Raw genomic sequence first — 21,638 nt, 5'->3', positions numbered from 1 at the left:
TAAGTTTTTATGAGAGCACAAGACAAAACTTTTTAAAAGACTGTAAGGCAACTTGAAAGCCCCTGGGTATAAGCAGATATCTGCTTGAAGCCCTCAGTGAACTTGGGACATTGAAGGGTGGGTAAGCACTGATGGGTGGTGGGAAAGAGGTCATGCTTGACTTTTCCCAGTAGGGACCATGGTGGGTACAAAAAGCCCCAGGACTACGACACTTAATAGGTTTGTACTCATGCAGCAAAGCAAAACTTAACCCAGGTATGCCGCAGGGTAATTTGTAAGCAGAAGGCTCTGCTGGCATGGCTGAACTGCTACCAGTATCCAGCCTCATGGGTTTAAGTATCTTTGCACTGTCCTGTCTATGCTTTAGGACTGTACTGTCCTTGGAGAAATCATCCCTTTTGCCTCCAGGGTTCTTGTCAGGTGTGGGTTATCAGGAGGTCCTCAGGGACCTTAGTCCTCTTTCTCCTGCTGTGTGACTTCCGCCTGGCATGATGTCCTGCTCTGTGTCACTTGGCTGAGCTGCATCCCTGTGGTGATGGGGATGGCTCCATCCATGTGATGTCTGCAGAGAGAAGGGTCCTGTGCCTGCCCTGTAGCCGCCTTCTGTCCTTAAGAGACCCTGCAAAACATCAGCTTCTGTATCTTACCAAAGTAGATGGTAGTGTCTTTTCCTCCAGCTGTTACTGCTTGCACCAGATACTGCTGGAGTCAGATGAGATTTGGGGCTGGATGCCAAAGGCCTGGGGGATGTGATGGGTTTCCACTCACTGACTTCACACCCACTGTCAGGACCCCCAGGGAGATTGAGAACCACAGGCAGAGCCCACAGGTGGGTCCCCCAAATTTTATCATCACTCAGGTATATACATTCTGGCAGCAAACTTCTTTCTCCAAGGATCAAAGAGATTTCAGCTTGTTTGCACCAGAGGTGCTCTCTTTTAGCAATGAGCAGTGAGCAGGGAACCAGGGCTGGCAACTCTGCAATGGTGCTGGATATTTGACTTTGCACTTCTGATCTCTGCTGGTGAGGTGATGGGGTGATTTTCACCCTTGGTGGGGGGAATGGTCCCTCGCATCTCCCAAGCTGTTCTTGGTGAATTGCATGACTGGGACACCATTTACAAGTTTCTCATACAGGACCCTGGCCCTTACACCTGCACAGGTGCAACACAGCCTCTCCGACGAGGGCATGTCCTAGGTAGATAGTCAAGACTTCTAAAGCTAGCTGATGGCTCTGAAATAGAAACAAGATAATATTTCCTTTCTCATCCTCTGTGGTCTGTGGGGAGGGAATAGAGACAGCCACCACTCATTTAGCAAGAGCAATTCAATTTTTAAGAAATGGGAAGAGACACTAAAAAGCACTCTATGATTTAGGGTCATTTAAGCAGATAGCGCTGAAGCAAAACCTATGATTAAGAGCGGCAATTATTTTTATATACATTATTACATATTATTCAAATTCATTGCAACTGGAAAATAATGCATCTATCACATTCATTTTCTATTCATTTTCTTTTAAATAAGCCCTACAAATGTTGTAAAGAGTTTGAAACATAATTGCTAGCATGACTACCCTATCTGCAGCCAAATAAGCATTTTTTTATTAGACCTCATTTTATAAATGGAATGTGGCTTGCAAGTTTGAATTCAATCCTTCTCTGCTCAGCACTAAGCCATGTATTGGAGAGGTACAGCATTTAAATGCTGCCAAGATACCTTTGCAACCAGAAGGGCAAGAGAAAGTTCAGTTCTGTAAAGTGAAGGCTTAGATTCTGGAGAGTAGAGCCAACTCTGTGCAGAAAATCCTAAAATTGCAAATACTGTGGATTTAGATTGATCCTAATAATGCATTTTATTATTTAGATGTAATGAAAATTCAAATGATGTGAAAAATAGTAAAACCTCTAGTTTAGTGAGAGAGATTGAAGTGTTTTTAGACTATGCTACATGAATGCCAATATAGACAATAGAGTTTTGATAGCTATTCATCTAACATTTGCAGAAAGACATTAAGAATATATCACCCTTCACTGCCAGCTGCAAACACATAATATCATTCACAAATTATGTATTTAGGTTTTGGGAACATGAGACGGTTTTTGTAATGCTAATACCAAGACCATGTGTCCGGAGATATTGAACAGAGAGTCTCTGGCCCAATCCTGATCTCTTTGATACTTCTATTGACATCAAAAGTAAGAGCCATATGTGAAGGGTTTAACACTGCCATCTGCAGATTGCTATCAAATTTTCTGGGTTTCTCACTGTTACATGACTGTATTTTCACTTAGTAAGTCACAACAGTTAAGTTGTTGCCCTTTCCATTCACTGCTGGTTACCCAAAAGACTGCTGGACATCCTCTGATGGAGTTTTTCTGGGAATGCTACTCCAGATTTTAAACACTGGATCAGTTTTGTCAAAATATCCTTTTTTGTCATCATGCCTCATTATTGACCTTTCCACCCATGAGGAGACTCTGAGTGACCAATCTGAGTCAAATAAGCACGAGGCTCTTGAAAATGATGTGCACGTCCTGTGTTCTAGGACTACTTATGAGCAGTGAAACTCTGAGCTGATATCTTCCTCTCACTTAATAAAATTGCCAGAAGGGAAATACCTTCACTGTCAGAATGGCTATGTGAACGGATGAATTAGGAATAATAGACATTTTTAATGAGCTTTCTAAATTGGTTATAATAGAAAAGGCATTATAGCATGCTTGTGTCCACACAATGCCACTCCAGCATGGGAAAGATGGAAAAGAGCACAAATGGGTACAAATGACTTTATGTACAAGAGAGATAACAAACTAGAAGAATCTGAAAATCATTGCATTGAAGAGCTAATCCAAAAAGTGACATCCATGGGACACCTTAACACCCAGAACCTGCTGCAAAGATTCATGAGCTATCAAAAACCTGAATAAGCAAGTCCATGTGGCACAGTGCAAAGTTGTGGGGAGTTACCAGCTTGGGCTCCAGTCTGGGGTATACTGCAGTGATACCGCACTGAAACTGAGACATATAAAGATCTGCCTTGTACACAGTCAGCTTTGGAGTCCAAGCACGTCGCTCCACCATACTTCTAGTGCTATTGTGAGCAATATCTCCTGGAGAGATACAGACCCAGGCGATTTTGATTCTATTGCAAGCTCTGGCAACTGTCTACAGTGTGACATTTAACACAAATTGTTTCAGTTCTTTGTTTTCATATCTAAAATTAGGACAAAAGAATAAACATATCCCTTTGTAAAATGTATCTGAATTTAAAAAAACCAACTATATGAACTGATATTTGAATCATTCTTTGGTTGTTAATTTATTCTTGATAAATATTCTGAGTAAGGATTTTAATTAATAGAGCGAATAAGTAAATAATCCAATTGTGAGTGTTGACATAAATCAGTTTTAGCAAGTTTCATAGTCTATCTATTCTTAGGGGCTGATATTAAACTGGGCACTTGTCTGCTTCAGAGAGAGTGGTATAACTTGACAGGAGAATTTATTTTTGAGAGGGAAGACAAGACCCCATAAATGAGAGATTAATATTTTCTTCATTACAGCAAGGTCACATGCAGCTGCATTTTCAAAAAAACAGGTGTTCTGCACTTTAGGCAGTAGGTGCTCGAACAGATCTCTGCATGCTGCTCCGGCTAGGAGTTTTCAACAGTTATCTTAAATGCTGATCTCTTCTAAAAATATGACCATATAATTACATGCTCAGATACTAAGAATTGTGACGGTGGTGACTGGAGGCATGTGTACTAGTTCCCTGCTGGACACTTGGAAATTAGCAGTCCTTGCCTTTACTTCTCAACGGGATTGCTACAAACATTGGCCTGTCGTTACAGATGGCTTCCTTATTCTCTGCCTAGCAGCGACAGAAAAATGATGCACCCAATTACTAGTGCCACTTAAAAAAAAAGTGCACAGTTCATTAGTTTGAATGGGCGTGCAGTTCTGACCTAGTGTGTCATTTACATATTATAATGAGTCATTAGCATATGCTAATTACAAGTCTGAGCCTAGCCCTGGCACTTCTGAAAGATGCTGGATGATGCTCTGTAGATGCTGGCTAGCGTTGGCTGTGCTCTGAAAGCCGGCTCCTGCTTCAAACAGCAGCCTGGGCTGGTTGGCTCCAAACTTGGTACCAGGAGAAGTCTGTATTTCTCTCTGTGGGAAGGACTGCTGAATCAGGTTTGAATGCAAGTAGAGGCTTTTTGAGGTAAAGCACGTTGCAGGAGGGCAAAAGAGATCTGGGGACCAGTCATAACTGGCAACCCTCTGCGATCTGCAAGAGAAGCCGGTCAAAAATGGCTGGAGACCTGCAGCAATGTCTAGTCCATTCAGCAAGAAGATACTATCAGAAAAAAGGCAAAGTGCCAAACCCCTGGAATGGTAGTTGAAGATCTATATTTCAGACGTTGAAAGTGCCATGAGTAAGAACAAAATGTTTTGAAGCTGAATTTCTCCCGTGCCCCACATTTCTAAAAATGTTTTGAACTTGGCTCACTTGCCTGGGGGTCTAGTCTCCACAGTTTCACGTACATTTGCTGCAGGAGGGACACAGCTCCTCCTTGGCTTACCTTCCACCTGCCACCACAGAGCAGAGAGCAGGGGACCCTGGCTACCCCTCACATTCTGAGGGAGGGCAGGGGGAGGATTCATTTGCCTCCAGCTGAGCCTGCTGGAGTGCCTTGGCTGCCATGTTCTAGGATGGAGTCACTTACAGCCCCTTGATTTTCTTTTTTTTCCCTTGAGATTTCACACTGTCCCAATTGGTTCTAGTTAGTGGTGTTCCTGAGATAATTTGCCTATTGGGTTTGGCCAGAGCCCCTCACCTTTCCTCCTTGGGGTACATCCACTATACCATATAGCATCTTTCCTATTATGAAATATGGTTTAGCAAGCATGAGAGCTAAGCATGGGAGCTGGAGTTCATGGGAGATGAATCTACCACAGCAGAAACATTGCTAATGTTTCTCTTTTTCTTTGCGCTGACCACGGACTGCCAGGGGAGTGGAGCAAGGCGGTGTTGCCTGCCATTCTCATGCTTTTTGGGAAACTGTTCCTTTCTTCCGCAAGCTGAAAACGCTGGGTGCAATAGTACATTTCTCCTGCTTCATACTTATAGTCCTGTCCCATTGATAGTCTCTCCTGTCATCACACCTATCTGGGTAAAAAGTGTGGAGGGTGAAGTGTGCAAGGTGCCCGGTTTCATGCACAAATCCAGAGCAACCTTCGCAATACACATCCAGTCTTTCCAGCCACGTTCGCCTCTCCAGTGTAACAGGTGGGGAGTTGACTGGAAGTGGTGCTCACTGTGTGCCCGGTGCCACAGCTGCTGGATATTGCCCTCCCAGCTACTGGTACCCCTGCCCACCTTCCCTCTTGCCTGGAGAGGGGAGCCACACTCAGTACGGACAACCCTCAATATTCAGGAATCATGTGTCGAGCGCTTATTAATCGTGGGATTGGCATTAAAATCACAGGATATTAAAACCAGCACATTCTTTGTGCCTTCTGGTTCTGGAGCCACCAGGGATCAGGGTCTCTAGGGCTTTTCCTGCAAGCATTAGACATTGCTGGAGAGGAGGAAGGCAGAGAAGAAGACAGCATTCTCACACAAGTCTTCTAACTTCAGGGGGTGGGGCTGCAAGAAAACAGACAACAAATGTTGTGGAATTGATTGTAAAATTTGGCAATGCCGCACATGTTTTTGTCCGTGGGCAGAATAAAACAAGCAAGTAAGGGCTGAGCCTAACTGAAACTGTCATTTCTCTCTGATGAATATGTTTTTTTCTAATTCTTCCTGATCCTGATCTCCATTCTGTTATACACAAACACCCAGAAAAACACGCTTCCTGTGCATTTTCATCTTTAACTCCACATTTGCTCATCCTGAGATTTCACTGCCCACTGCCAGAGATGATGGCTGTTATTACGTGACTCTTTATACAGGTTTCACTGCAGCCAAAGTATCCTGTTTTTCAAACAAACTTCTATCAAGTAGAAGTGATTAGCCAAATTAATGTGAAGTTAATGTCCCAAAGCAGCACAATTTGTTCTCAGAACTTCACGCGACATTTAGCTAACAGCTTAAAGAAAGGGTTCCATTTGATAAAGTGATCAGAAAGAGTCACAGCAATGAGCTCGGAAATGCAGGGCTTGGTATAGTTTTTTCACTACCATAAATTAAAGAATAAGTATCAAATAATGTATTTAGCCAGGCAAGCATATGCAAAAAAAAAAAAAAGGCAATTTGGAAAGTTTCTCTCCGCTTCCATGGTGCATCTTGGGAATGGTAGCTCTGAGGGCCACCAGCAGAGAACAGTGCTGGGGAAGGAGGCAGAGGTTAGGCTTGGGAAGGCCAAAATGACAAACTTGAGGTGGAGGTCCAGGTCCTTCAGTCCTTGACATGTTAATGCCAACAGGCCTTTAATGAAATTAGCTCACTGCTCATCCTTATGCAATAGCCTTTTGCTTATGGAAACCTATGTCCAAATCATGTTTGGAGCAATAGAAGTCTGTTGTAGGACAAAGGATGTCAGCTGTTTCCGAAAAGGCTCTCAGAAGAGCCTACCCTAAAGGATGCTGAACACTTGTCAGTGATCTTTCCCACAGAATAAATCCAGAGAGAGGCAAGACCAGGATGGTAGTCCTTTTGCAGGTGCATTGCCTGAGCTGCCTGGGGAAGCACATGCAACACCTGCTCAGGCACTACCTGACTGGCGTTGAACCGCTGCAATTAGTCCCTCATTTTAATGAGCACCAGAGTCAGTCACATCTTTGTTAAATCACCCCCTTGTGATTTTATCCTTTGAAGTGCTGTTAATCCTCCACTACCAGTGAGATCAGTGAGGAAATGGCTCAGAGTACCACTCAGGTGTGCTGGGCACCTCGCAAGATCAGGCCAGGTCTATATGGCTTCTTGTTTATAGTTTTCAGGGTCTACTTTGGCTGCAAACGGGACCCTCTCAGAAGGACCGTCCTCCATCTGGCAGTGGGGTAGATGGCTCCTATAACGTGACTGACTGACTGTTTGACCTAGCATGGCCCAAAATGGCAGTGTGGCCATTCCAGACGGATCGTTTTAGATTAACTCATAGAAATCTCCTCTCAATTCAAGCATGCATCTTCTTTGCAAGGACAACTCCATGTTCTTTAAACCCAGGCTTCACACTTGTCCCACGTTCCTAGGACTTGTCACATAACTGTGAATCACTCTGCCCATTCACCTCAGCTAATGCAGATGAAGTATAAAAAGGCTTTCTGTATAGTAAATATTTGGAGGATGAATGTCTGTCTGTCAAGCAGAGCAATTCTGCTTGTACTTCAGTATTAAAGAAATCCTGCAAATTAGCATTCCATCAGCTGCAAATCCAGCAACTTTGTGGGAAGCTTTTAAGAACATATTCCGTGGTCAGATGATTGCATATTGGGCTAGAACCAAAAGTGATTAAATGTTGAAATTAGAAGCCTATGAAATAAGCTGGGATCCCTAGAAAATCAGTGCACAGCTTATTGTAAATTTGATTAGGAATTTTTTAGGCACTAAGTAGACAAAATTACTGTTAATCACATGTAAATTGAGATACTGGAACTAATCCACTGAAATTAGTGGGATTTTTGCCATTGATTTCCACAAGAGCAGGATCAGGCCTGCTCTGGGCAAGGAAGGGGAGGTGGAAAATTAATGTCTTGAAGAAGAAAGACTGAGGCCAGGTCTCACTATCATCAAAGTGATGGATGGCTCAGTAAGTAACCAGCCCTTGACTCTCCCTCAAAAAGGCATCATTAGCTGAAAATCTGTGCCAAGCTCAAGTGCCACTTCTGTTAAAAAAAAGTTAAATTTTGTTAGCATGATGTATTAATATCAAAGGTCAAAACCAGAAACTTATTTACTGAATATGTGCTGATGAAACATTTGGTAACTGGCACAAGGAATAGAAATACAGTCTGTAACGGGGTGTCGGTAGAAGGGCTGCATTTGCTGGAACTGCTGCTGTGGGGTGCTCTGGTCTTTTCTGCCTGCCATGGTCGGATGGCATGGGTAATCTGCAGAGACACTGCAGCCTGAAGTCAAGTAAGCATCCTTACTGCAGACATAAGCTTCTTAAGAACAGCTAATATGTTCAGGTGATATAGGGATAGAACCTCAGAATTAAAAGTAAAAATCAGCTGCATTTCAGAGTGAAACAACTGCAAGCTAAAGAAAGAATTTTTTACTATCCAGAGTTCAGCCTCAGTATGTATTTACCTACTGTAGCATTTGGGAATAAGTAGGCACAGTTTATGAATCAATTATTGATGGTGCTGTAACCCCCTCCATGGCGGGCCAGAATGCACAAATGGCCTTTGCACTTTTAAGGTACAACTATCCAATATTGATCACTATTTCCTGTGCTGTTTAACCTTGTGGACAAATCATTATCAGCTAACATTTATGGAGGCAGAGATTCCCTAATTCTCCTTTCCCCCTTTCCTGGACTCACCACAGCAACCAAGGGCAGAATGAGGAGAGAAGTTAATAATCACTTTAAGCTGCCTCTGCACCATATTCTCAGGCTACTGGAAATCCTTGGCACAAATTCATCTTGAGACTGGCTCTGCACCACTCTAGCTGAGTCCTCATTCCTCAGGACTCATTTGAACAATGACAGCCATCAGCCATGGCTTACCAGCCACGCTGCTCCGTCTGTTTTCTGCTGTTGTGTATGCCAAAGCCCAGTGGAAGTGTCTTTTCCCAGCCTGAGAAATCCCTTACATAAGGTAAATTCTCCAGAGGCCCTTTATGCATGATTTACAGCATCATTACGCTATCACGCAGCCATAAAACCCATAAAGTCCCAAGCACCGAAAGCAAGACTCACACAGGCTCACGCTTTCCTCTAACTGCTCCCGTACCTCCAGAATACATGCAGCACAAACTGCATCTCCCCACCTCCACGACCCAACGTGATGGCCTGGCAAGTTGCAGTGGGTTGCCAGCCAGTTGTATGTTGCATGTGGTGCCCCTGAGGGAGAAGAGGGATGGAGAGCCCCTGGCAGATGCAGGCGTACCTGCGACGTGGCCGCGTGACAAAGGTTGCATCCAAGCGCCGTGGGTCTTCCCACATCATCTGATGCTAGAAGGTTTTCTCCTGTTAGGAGATAAGCCACTGCACAGTCTCAGCTGTCAAAAAAGAAGCAGCCTGAGAGTCTAGGCAAATGTGAATTAAACACGAGTGCTCGGGTACCGTGTTATGACAAGCATATTTCCATCCATTATTTTCAGCTACCCAACAAGAAATCATTTTGGTATCACTGGCTAACTCTATATACTCACTCATTTGAATATAATGACTTTGGTTTCATCTGAAGACTTAAAATTCCTCTGGGCAAATCAGATTTTTTTTAAATCTTTGCGAATTGAAAAATTCAGTAGCCATGGTTGATTTCCCATTTTGATGGGTACATTGCTGTTTTAGCTATCTCTCAGGCAGGGTATATCACCTGAAGTGTGAAGTTTTATAAGCACAAATTATGCCTGATATTGACATGCCTTCTTTTTTTCCCCTAATTAGTAAAGTTAATTTGATTTAAATGGCAGTTCTGCTGAGGTACTTGTATTTGTTCCACTTTGAATTCACGAATGTTCTGAAAATGTTTTCAAAATATTAAATGAAGCTATAAGTTTCCTGTGGTCAAACAAAAAAAAAAAAAACCCACAAATTATTACTTGAACATGCTATTCCCAAACATTTTGAGAGGGCTTGCTTTGCTTTATTCACAGGCTTTGATTTTTTAGGACTGGTGACTTCTCTTATGTGGCAGAAAATTGCAAGTTTCAGCTACAAAGAGCCAGGAAGAACATAAATCTCTTTCTTTATGAAAAACACGTTATCTTAAGACAGTCCTTTTCAGTCTACTGTGTTTCCAGACTCCTGTGGGTACCAGCATTCCTACTATGGGGACCACAAAAGGTAAGCAAAACCAGCATGCCCACTGCCAGTACATTTTCATTTGCTGCACAGAGATCCCCATCTCCAGTGATAAATCCTTAAGGTCCACAAATTGAAAAATGTTGAAAACCACTGCCCTAGGAATTGTGGTCCTACCTTGGAGCTATCTTTGCTAATTGGGCAGAGCTGACAAGCAGGTCCAATATGGTGAAGAGAGATCCCCAGATTATTAACAACATGATGGCATCTGGAAATTTTGTAGAGCAATAGAGGCACAGCTCTAATCAAGGACTTTTTCAGCCTCTTGTATAGCCCATCTGTTAAAGATTTAGCATATTATATATAATGCCCTCAGCAACTGACTTTGATGTATGTTCAACTGTGAAACATCTTTTGTAACTAACATAGAGAAATTTTTGTTTATTATCTGCTAGGTCCTTAGAATGGAATCTCTGCAAAAGTCACCAAAATAAATGATCTATGTTTTCAATATCTATGAAATATTGATATCAGATGGAATTACTCTTCTATCCAAAGCCCACTAAGTCATGGACTTTTTTTCTTTCTGGATTTCACTAGGATTCTAATCATGGCCAGACTGCATAAGACAAAGGAGACGTGTTAAACTCAGGGTACTCAGATTTTAGGTGGAAAATAAGAAACAATGTAGTGCAAACATAACTACATTTCTATCTGATATGAAATGATTTATTAGAAGTATTAGAATATAGTTTATTGCAAAGTATTGAAGCAGTTTGTTCTTTGTTTTTCCCCTTTATTGGTGCAGCACAAGCAAAGAGTAAGGGATGTGTCCTGGCCGAATTCCAGTTTGGGAAATTACATTTTCCCTGACCCTAAATTCACCCTACAGTGCCAAAAGAGAAGAATAAAAAGCCTCAAGTCCTAAATCATTCTCCATTGCTGTGATTATTAATCAGCAGGTACATCTGACGGCTTCCTTTAGTTTTGGGAAAAACAGATCATTGTTTGCAGGGCTCTATTAAGTTATTATACTTTTATTCTCTAGAATGAAAAAAAGTACTGTAAATATAAAATAACTGGTTTGGGGAAGCCTTTATTTGTTTCTGAGCTAGTCTACATCTTCAGTAACTGATACTAGAGTAATATAATCTCCTTGTCTTCCAATTAATTTTCAGTGTTTGACTTAGCAAAGAGTTCCTTCCCCCTTTCTTATAGAATCACAGAATTATAGAATGGTTTGGGTTGGAAATGACCTTAAAGATCATCTAGTTCCAAGCCCCCTGCCATGGGCAGGGACACCTTCCACCAGACCAGGTTCCTCAAAGCCCCGTCCAACCTGGCCTGGAACACTTCCAGGGATGAGGCATCCATGACCTCTCCGGGCAACTTGTTCCAGTGCCTCACCACCCTCTCAGGGAAGAACTTCTTCCTTACATCTAATCTAAATCTACCCTCTTTTAGTTTGAAGCCATTACTGCTTGTCGTATCACTACCTGCCATTGTAAAAAGTCCCTCTCCAGGTTTCTTGTAGGCCCCCTTTAGGTACCAGAAGGCTGCTATAAGGTCTCCCTGGAGCCTTCTCTTCTCCAGGCTGAACAGCTCCAACTCTCTCAGCCTGTCCTCATAGGAGAGGTGCTCCAGCCCCCTGATCATCTTCATGGCCCGCCTCTGGACTCACTCCAACAGGTCCATGTCCTTCTTATGTGGGGGCCTCAGAGCCAGGTGGGGTCTCTGGAGAGTTGGAGTAGAGGGGCAGAATCACCTCCCTCGACCTGCTGGTCACGCTTTTTTGATGCAGTCCAGGATATGGTTGGCTTTCTGGGCTGCAAACGCACATTGCCAGGTCATGTCGAGCTTCTTGTCAACCAACACTCCCAAGTCCTTCTCCTCAGGGCTGCTCTCAATCCATTCTCAGTCCAGCCTGTATTTGTGCTTGGGATTGCCCCGACCCATGTGCAGGACCTTGCACTTGGCCTTGCTGAAATTCATGAAGTTTGCATGGGCCCACCTCTCAAGCCTGTCAGGGTCCCTCTGGATGGCATCCCTTCCCTCTAGCATGTCAACTGCACCACACACCTTGGTGTCATCAGCAGACTTGCTGAGGGTGCACTCAATCCCACTGTCCATGTTGCTGACAAAGGTGTTAAACAGCGCCGGTCCCAATACCGACCCCTGAGGAGCGCCACTTGTCACTGCTCTCCATTCAGACATCGAGCCGTTGACCGCAATTCTTTGAGTGTGACCATCCAGCCAATTTTTCCTCAAACAAAACTTCCATTTAATTCACAGAGGCCTTGTCTGGGTTAAGAGTGTGTGCAAATCAGTCAGGATTTCAGCATTTGGCCCTTATGGCTGCTGTAACTTGTCAGCATCAGCTTCTCAAGGACAGTTGCCAGAGCAGCTGCCAAGACGTCAATGTGAAAAGTTTGGGAGACTACCTCCAGGCACGTGACAATGAACCACAGAACCTGGCAAAGCATTTTGCTGTTCCAGGAGCTGCTCAAGCACATAATGTGCTGGGCTCCATGGGTTGGGAATGCCTGTTTGAGGTGATGTTTCAGCAAGTGGCTTTCCTCCTGTAGCTGGGTCAGGAAATTTTTTCCTTAAGCCTTTGACAGTAAGGCTGCATTGCTGTGATCTCTCATGTTGTTCCCTGCAATATGCATTAGTGCTCCTGTTACGATGCTGGGAGCAGGTGATGAAGGAGTGTGAGGAGTACATGCCACATGGTATCGAGCCACCAGACTGTGCGCACATGCTGTGAGGACGTGGAGGTGCCTGGGAGGAGTACATGGCCCCAGTGCTATACCGGCTGCTCTCTGGGATGCTTTCAGCTGTTCCCAGGGATTTTGTCTTCTAAATGCCAATGGCCATCAGATGGAAATCAAACAAAACTGTTGTTCAGATTCTTACAGAACCAGGGCTAGTGAGTCTCAGGACTAGAATGCCCTTCTAAGCCTGCTTGCCATGGTTCAACCCCAGCCAGCAACTAAGCACCATGCAGCCGTTCACTCACTTCTTCCCCCACCCAGTGGAATGGAGGGAGAGAATTGGGAAAAAAAGTAAAACTTGTGGGTTGAGATAAGAACAATTTAATAGAACAGAAAGGAAGAAACTAATAAAGATAATAATAACAATAATAAAATGACAATAATAATAATAATAAAAGGATGGGAATATACAAAACAAGTGATGCACAATGCAATTGCTCACCACTCGCTGACCGATGCCCAGTTAGTTCCCAAGCAGCGATACCCCCAGCCCCACTCCCCCCTGTTTATATACTGGGCATGACGTCACATGGCATGGAATATCCCTTTGGCCAGTTTGGGTCAGCTGCCCTGGCTGTGTCCCCTCCCAACTTCTTGTGCCCCTCCAGCCTTCTTGCTGGCTGGGCTTGAGAACCTGAAAATCTTTGACTTAGTCTAAACACTACTTAGCAACAACTGAAAACATCAGTGTGTTATCAACATTCTTCTCCTACTGAATCCAAAACATAACACTATACCAGCTACTAGAGAGAACTCTATCCCAGCCGAAACCAGGACACTGCTTTAGATCCAGCTTTCATTTCCCTGAAGTTAAGTCAAAGTCACTTTAACAGATCTCCATGTTTCTTCCTTACCTATGCAATTCAACAGCTTTTTTGAAACTGATAAAGAAGAATAAATGGTACAATCACTGCTTAATTTTTGTGTCTGTGTTTTTATTGTTTGCAGTTAGAGCAGGGCAGCTCTGCACTGGAAGAAGTCACCAAGATTCTGTCATTTTTAAGGTGGAGTATACTGAGTACTTACTTTCATTGAGAGATAATAGACTCCAAAATTGCCCGGTTTTGATTTACAGACATAAATTAGTAATAAAAGTCTCTAATGACTTTAAACATTTTGTGTTGATAATTAAATTGTAAAAGGGGCTATAAATGGATGGGAAGAAGAGAATATGTTCTTGTTAATATTTATTATACATATTACAGGCTTGACTTAAATATTTGAGGAAGAGTGGAGACCCTTTGCACTAGGCAAGGAACACCACCACACTGAGTGACAGACCCTGCCCTGAAGAGTCTACGGTTTCAAGAGAGAAACAAAGCTTGCAAAGGGATAAAGCTATTTTCCTGGGATAACACTCTTAGTCCTCACCAAGGATGCTGCTTCCAGGTGCATGTCCCTGTGTTTCGGCTGGGATAGAGTTAATTGTCTTCCTAGTAGCTGGTATAGTGCTATGTTTTTGAGCTAGGTATGAGAAGAATGTTGATAACACACTGATGTTTTCAGTTGTTGCTAGGTAATGTTTAGTCTAAAGTCAAGGATTCTTCAGCTTCTCATGCCCAGCCAGCGAGAAAGCTGGAGGGGCACAAGAAGTTGGGAGGGGACACAGCCAGGGCAGCTGACCCAAAGTGGCCAACGGGGTATTCCATACCATGTGACATCATGCCCAGTATATAAACTGGGGGAAGTGGGGCTGGGAGGGACCATTGCTCAGGGACTAACTGGGCATCTAATCGGCAGGTGGTGAGCAATTGCATTGTGCAACATTTGTATATTCCAATCCTTTTATTATTACTATTGTAATTTTATTACCGTTATCATTATCATTATTAGTTTCTTCTTTTCTGTTCTTTTAAACTGTTCTTATCTCAACCCACGAATTTTACTTCTTTTCCCAATTTTCTCCTCCATCCCACTGGGTGGGGGGAGAAGTGAGTGAGTGGCTGTGTGATGCTTAGTTGGCTGGGGTTAAACCATGACACCCTGTCCACTGCACAGCAGTTGCTGCACAGGACATAAAGGACAGGAATTATAAGATATCAAGTTCCCACAATACTAAATAGAGAAATATTTTTATTTGTGTTCATAACAGGTTCACTGTGCAAAACAGAGTGGTTTTTCCTAGACAACGACCTCAGTACTATGTGAGAGGTCACTTAGTCCTGCCAGCAGATGCTGTACATTCCAAAATAATGCAAAGAAGACATTGACAAAATCAGAATTTTCTAAGAGGATCATGTAGCTGTATTTTAATTTTGAGTGGAAAATGGCGGTTGCCTACCTGAGTGTTCAGAAATCATCAAAAAGACCTCTCAAGAAACATACAATTGATCTTAAAATCATGAAATATATAAATAATACAATAATAATTGTAGTAAAGGTCTGATGCTTGTATGCATTTAATATAAAACTTATAAAATGTCTGGTATGCATATCAAGGCTTCCTCTGTAACTGTAAGTTAAACTTTCTTTTTAATGAAAAGTGAGAACTTACTTACTGGAATCACTTGGCCCTGGCATGGATGGCTTTCAGAAAATACCACATATTGCAAGACTCACTATGAAAAGCAAGAGCCAATAATTGAGATATGGTCAGTTAAAGAACATTTCAGCCTTTACTGGATGTCTTCAATCCCTGTAATGCAAGTTTGCTCACCTCAAAACAATCATTTTATTTATGTAATTACTCATAATTAAAAATGTACTTCTCATTTCTAGATGGATTTTTTTTTATAGTATCACCCTCCAGCAACAGTATCTTCTTATGCATTTTTCTGGCATTAGTTACCTCCCCGTTAAAGTTTTTGAAGACAGGACATGACTAAATTTTTGTCTTCTGTAAAGAAACTCTGTGCATCTCCTACATACACAAGACCAACATTTTAAACGTCTAAAAAGACATACTCAGTTTCTTCCTTATCATACATAAGAGGGAAAGCAAAAGCTTTTGCTAAATAAACAATCTAGATTTGTTTTAAAATGTCCTGGACTGGGCGACAAATTTAGATTGATTACCAGTGAAGAAATATTTCAGATATTCATTCACAGATTTACAAAAAAAAAACCCAACCCCAAAACGAAAATGTGTGTATAACTCTTGTCTGTTTTTTCCTGACCTTGAAAGTTCATAAATGAATATTAATCCTAAAGTTCAAGAAAATTGCAATAGAGATGTACTCGGACTGCTGACAATTTCTGAGAGAAACTTGCAAAGATCAGTATAATAGATTTTGATGAGGGGAAGGTTTTTGCAAAGAGATGGTATCGGCTTTTAAACATCCTTTCCATGGGCAGGGGCAAAACAAGAACAGAAATTGCTTAGGACATGCCTTAAAGCTCAGCAAGTTTTTGAAGGGATATGTTCATATATCTGCTTATCTGAAACAAAACAAAAATTCACTGAGTGATTGATTTTTGCCCCAGCATAAAAACATTTTATAGTTTTATTTTGCATTGCTCTAGATGCTGTCTAGTGGTTGAGTACTAAAGAAAGAAAAATTAAGCCACTCACTCTCAGAAGCTTCAAAAGTGAAGTGATACAGGGTTGGTGATAATCAGCAGTTTTACACAAAAAACTTTTGCTTGCTTTCATATGAAGATCACAAAAAGAGAATCTTACCCAGTTCACTAATTAAATTAACAAGATGAGTGAGTATACATTAATAATACATAATTCAGATGCTTTTCACCTCCATCATGAACAGATTTTATGAGATTTTAAGTATTTATTTTGGTGGATTCTCAATATGAAACATAACTCCTAGGACCCAATGTCAAATTTAGGGCTCTGATTTTCTACCCAGGTTTCTCCAGTTCTCACTGATGTCAATCACAATTCCCATGGATGCTATTAGTTAAATAATATGGTGTACAATATCCCATAGTAAAGTGGTAAATTGCTGGAATTGTCTCCAATGTGTAAATGTGTATCAATATTTGAATCTCTTTATGTTGCTGGATGTATCAGAATACTGTATAAGAACATTCTGACTGGCTCGGACTGAATGTCTATCTAGTCCAGTAGCCTATGGTTGACAAAGTCAAATAGGAGATGCTTAGGGAAACAGTATAAGAAAGTGGGAAAAAATCAGATGATTTTCACTGGGACATACTCTTAAACTCTGGTCTGGTGGTCTGGTGTTACTTGGTTGCTTATTGTCCAGATGGCTTCCTACAAAGTCAAAAGAAAGAACACTGTATGAGCTGAGGTTGCATCTACACTAGTGTTTTGGTTGAAAGTAATAATCAGATTTTTACAGAATTTCCAGTTGTCTCCTTTTCCCGTGTACTTGTTTGATTCATGGTGTGGCTTTGGTGCATGTGAGTAAGATTTCTTTGACAGCAAATTAAATAAGAAACTCTCCTGGTTTGTATTAGATGCATTCAAAATCCAGATGGAGTCGTAAGGCTACAAATAACTGACTGGTGCTTTGAATGGCTTTGAAACACAAGCATGATAGGGAAGTTCAACCCAAAGGACCAGGCTGAATCTAACCTGAAATAAAATCCTGTAATTGTATATAGTGAAAATACAGACACTTCAATACTGACCTCTCAGGCTATGTCTGAGAGGGCAAAACTGCAACTCTTTCTTGAACTACTGAGCTGCAAACCAGTCTCTTTCCACTATCTTTGTGGAAAGAGACTTTAGCATAAGGAACTCCATAAAAACCACGACTGATGGGAATTCATGAACTTATGTAGCAGCAGGTAATATTAAAAATACTACTTACATATCTATGTCTCAGACATAATTTTAGAAGCTGCTGTCTTCTTGGTCACTGAAAACAAAATTTAGCTAAGAAGCCTAAAGCAACAAAATGCAAAGGGAGGAAGCTCTTTTTTTCTCTCAAATTACTCTACACGGTTTACCAATTAGTTTCTTTGACATTGCGTTTATTGGAATTCTGGATATTTTCAGTGATATTAATGAGTGACCTGATAAAATTAGATAAAATAGTATTTATACAGCAGGGCAGCGGATTGCAGGTACTGGTTAGGATCTAATAACTTGCTTCAGAGAGGAGGGAAAAAAACACAGCAAAAAGAGAGTGCTTAGTTACAGAGTGGCTTTCCATGCTGTGTAGTCACATCCTGGACCTCCATGTCAGAATTCCCGTGTGGCATCTGGCATGTGTGGGAGGGCATATGTACAGCCATACTGGCACGTAACCATCTAGAAACTAGCTGATAACGCAGGATGTATTGTAAGCTACTGTTGCTCTGAGCAGCAATAACTAGCTGCCTGGCTTGGGGAATTGTAGGGCACCAATCACTGTAGAATCTAAGTGCCAATAATGCTTAACATTTATTTTACACTTTACAGAGTTAAAGTGCTGTAGGAACATTAGCTAATTAATTATTGCATCTCCCTTGTGAGGTGGGTCGGTTGGTAAGTATTAGTCCCATGTTACAGATAGGAAAACTGAGATGTAGTGTTTTCCCCTTTTATTTTTCTACTGCATTCTGTAAAGCTCCAGACACTCTCTAAAGGAGTTTGCTGCAAGTTATTTGCCCAAAGCCACTACTCAAGTTGGGGGCCTAGGCACTGTTATAGAACTGGGCTTCTGTTTCCCTGTCTCTTGCTCATTCCTCCACGTGCTCCATGGTCTGTTTCTTGATGGTGAGGAGACTGTTATGTTGCAGCAATCACACAAAAAAAGCAAACAAATCAGACCTAAAGCAACAAACCCAGTGCTCTGACAGATCTGCTCTGTCGAGAACTCCAAGCAACATATCTGGGTACTCTGCTACCTCTACTACAAATTTCCCATACAGCACGAGAAATAGGGTAGATACGCAGTGGCTTTTGAATAGGCATCCAGAGGCAACTAAAGAACCTTGCAAGAAACAGGAGCTGTGATTCTTGGTTAACATGCTGCTCCGGAAGCCCAGAGCTATGATGGGACTGGGATACCTGAAAACTCAATAATATTTCTGAAAGCTTTCCACAGTGTCATACCATTCAGCATTCAAATCACTGGAAGGGCCCCTAAAGTCCAAACAGTGATTTTGTTGCTAGAATCTAGGTTTTTTGTAGAAATTGAATTTCTATTGGGTTTGTGTTTTTTGGGGAACAACTCTCAGGGGCTTGCAAGCACTTGGAGATGTGGCCCTTTGATTCCTCTATGGGTTGCATTAGTAAGCCAAGAACATTCATAGGTGTTTTAAAACATGACATCATTGCCATAAATCAAAAAGTTTTGGAGTTTACAAAACCCCCAGACCTCTTCAGTAGCAAACTTTATGGTTCTCAGAAGCCATTGGCTTCTCCTTTCAGTCTGCTAGTGCATTCAGTTTAATCCTCCTTTGAGTTCTGAACTTTGTTTATGAAGTAAAAGCCCTCAATCCGAACCCTGCAAGAGGGACTGAAGTGTTTTCTACATGTTTTTTTTATTGCAGTTATAGCCGAGAACAAAAAGGCAAGGCTGATACACTGAGCATCAACTAACTTCTTATATTTTCTGATAATGAAAGGGTTCTGAAATGTGGGAGCTGTAAGGTGGCCATAGGTGGAGCACCCCGAACATTGCTCTGTCTCGGATGAGAACATTGCAAATGTCAAATGAGCAGTACAGAGCATACATTAGTATTTTAATGAAAATGGTCCAAAATATTGAGTGATGAAAGACATGCTTAAGGATTGAGATATTTGGAACTACTTGAATCTGTAAATACTTCCATGAATATTCTCTTACTTGTAGGGCTCTGACCTTCTCCATGTTGGCTATTGTTGAAGAGAAATAATCTGACCATAGACAGTAAATGGAGACTCCCTCTACTTTGACTTGTACAGGTTTTGTTTGGAATTGGGAAAGGGTCAGTCCCAAGAATTTAGTGATTATAAGTCAGGCCCCCAAGTCATCTGATGAATACTGGGATATTATTTGCTAGTCACCTTTTGGTAAGCTCAGATAATATTTTCAGCCTTGCCTTTGCAGTTGTTTGCACTGAAAGAATAACTTAGCTTTTTTTCATTCTTAGATATGAATCTGATCTAATCACATGCCTCTAACAGCTGATGCTTTAAGAAGCCCCCAGGATTCACAAGACCCGGCAATTTCAAAATGTGATTCATAAAGCTAATTGCAATTCTTCATGTAAGTAGAACTAATTACGTGTATGTACTTGACCTTTAAACACCAGTTCTGTTTTCTCTCTGAGACTTTTGTGTTTTTAGTTTCTTCACCTCTCTGTTTATTGTTCTTAATCAAATTGTGCCCTCAAGTGATTAAGAACTCAAATTAAGGTTTCATGCTTTAAGTATGTGATGGGGAGAAGAGGGTTAACACAAACACTTCCATGGCAATATTTCAAAAATTTAAATCATTTTTGTTGATTTAAATACTTCTTCAAAGTGCTAACAATACAAATATTGCTGTATTATGCTAGTAGACAAGATCCAATGGTGAGAGTTTTCCTACAAAATTATTATAGATAATGTAATAGCAAGGTGTCTTTAATTAAGCAAGGTGTAAATCAAAAATACATAATGGAGAGTGCACTTGTTTTTAAAAATCACTTTAAATAAGATAATATCTAATCAGTAGCATAAGCAAGATTATAAAAAAATCATATTTAACTTTTTGTTCTGGCAGCAGTCTTTGAAAAACTGTTTCTGGTAGCCTTCCCTGGCATTCACTAAGTATTGGCAGCCTTGGCAAACTGGCAGGAAAGAGGATGCAGAAATTATCTGATTCAAATGTCTGAATCATTGCGCGTTGGCTCCGCCAATCTTTATGTCCTACCCTCGGGTTCTCCTGCACCGTCCATCACTGCCGTGCTGGGGATTGGGCTGGTGCCTGCAGCTAATGAATACTGCATTTCCTCCTCTCGTTTCACCTCACCTATCAAGATGGAAATGTGAATTACTGTACGTTGAATCTCATCCTGCCTCTTATCATCAACATAACCATGAAGCACTGTCAAAGAGGGGGAGGCTTGGATGGATGGTTTTGGGCTGCTCTCCCTCCTGACCTGGTGCCTCTACTGGAAAGCTGACACCACTTGCTGTGGGCAAGTTGTAATGTGGTTTGTTTAACAGGGTAAATCATGCTTTTATCACTGGAAATAAGATGTGGTGGAGACACGTTGTCATGGTTACTTAGCCATTTCCCCAGAGTCACAACACCAGTGTCCCAGAGGGGACATAATTCTATTTTATGCATATGCATGAGTCTAGCAGGTGCTTTGGCACTTTAATTATATATTTTTTAAATGGCTAACTGTAAAATTGTGACAGAAACACAGAGTAAAAAGGATAAGAAGTGGACTTAGAAAGCAGGCAATAGGATTGTCAGTGAAAGGAAAAAGAAGTCCAGGTTTCTGAAGGCTGCTGCCAGAATTTAAAATAAAGTAAATAAATACGTTTCCTAATTATGTAGGAAAGTCAAGGAGATACTGAAAATTATAATCTCCAGGTAGGAAGGTACGTGAAAGAAACTTTACAGAATTGAATCTTATATGAAATTTTTCTATAGGAAAGTTACTCAGCTCATGGAAATGGCAAGAAGAGTGGGAGTGGGAGAAACAATAAAATGTTAATAACTCTTAAATAATTCAAAACAGCCCCCCAAAACAACAATAAAACATGTAACTACAAAAACTATTGGAAAAGGATTGGTATCATCAGATGACTACTTTCATGCCCGTTCAAGAGGTTAAGTTACTGCACTTCATTTAGCTGCTGTCTCCTCATGTCAGTCATGACCTATCAGCTCCTGCTGTCCCAGGTGTTAATTACCATCCCTCAATTAAAAAGGACTACATATTTTTAGCCCAGTACAATAGAAATATATTTAGCCTAGTAGAATAGAAATATAAAGCTAGAATAGCTTTAAGTCAAAATAACTTACAAGGACGAAGATTTCCCAAATTATCTTCAGATAGATCAGCTGCTGTGTAATTACTGTACATTCAAATATTCTACAAGTCTGTG

Source organism: Haliaeetus albicilla, chromosome 3 (assembly GCF_947461875.1).
Source record: "Haliaeetus albicilla chromosome 3, bHalAlb1.1, whole genome shotgun sequence".
Lineage (NCBI taxonomy): Eukaryota > Metazoa > Chordata > Aves > Accipitriformes > Accipitridae > Haliaeetus > Haliaeetus albicilla.
The sequence above is the reverse complement of the archived record's forward strand: the minus strand, read 5'-3'. Positions refer to the sequence as shown.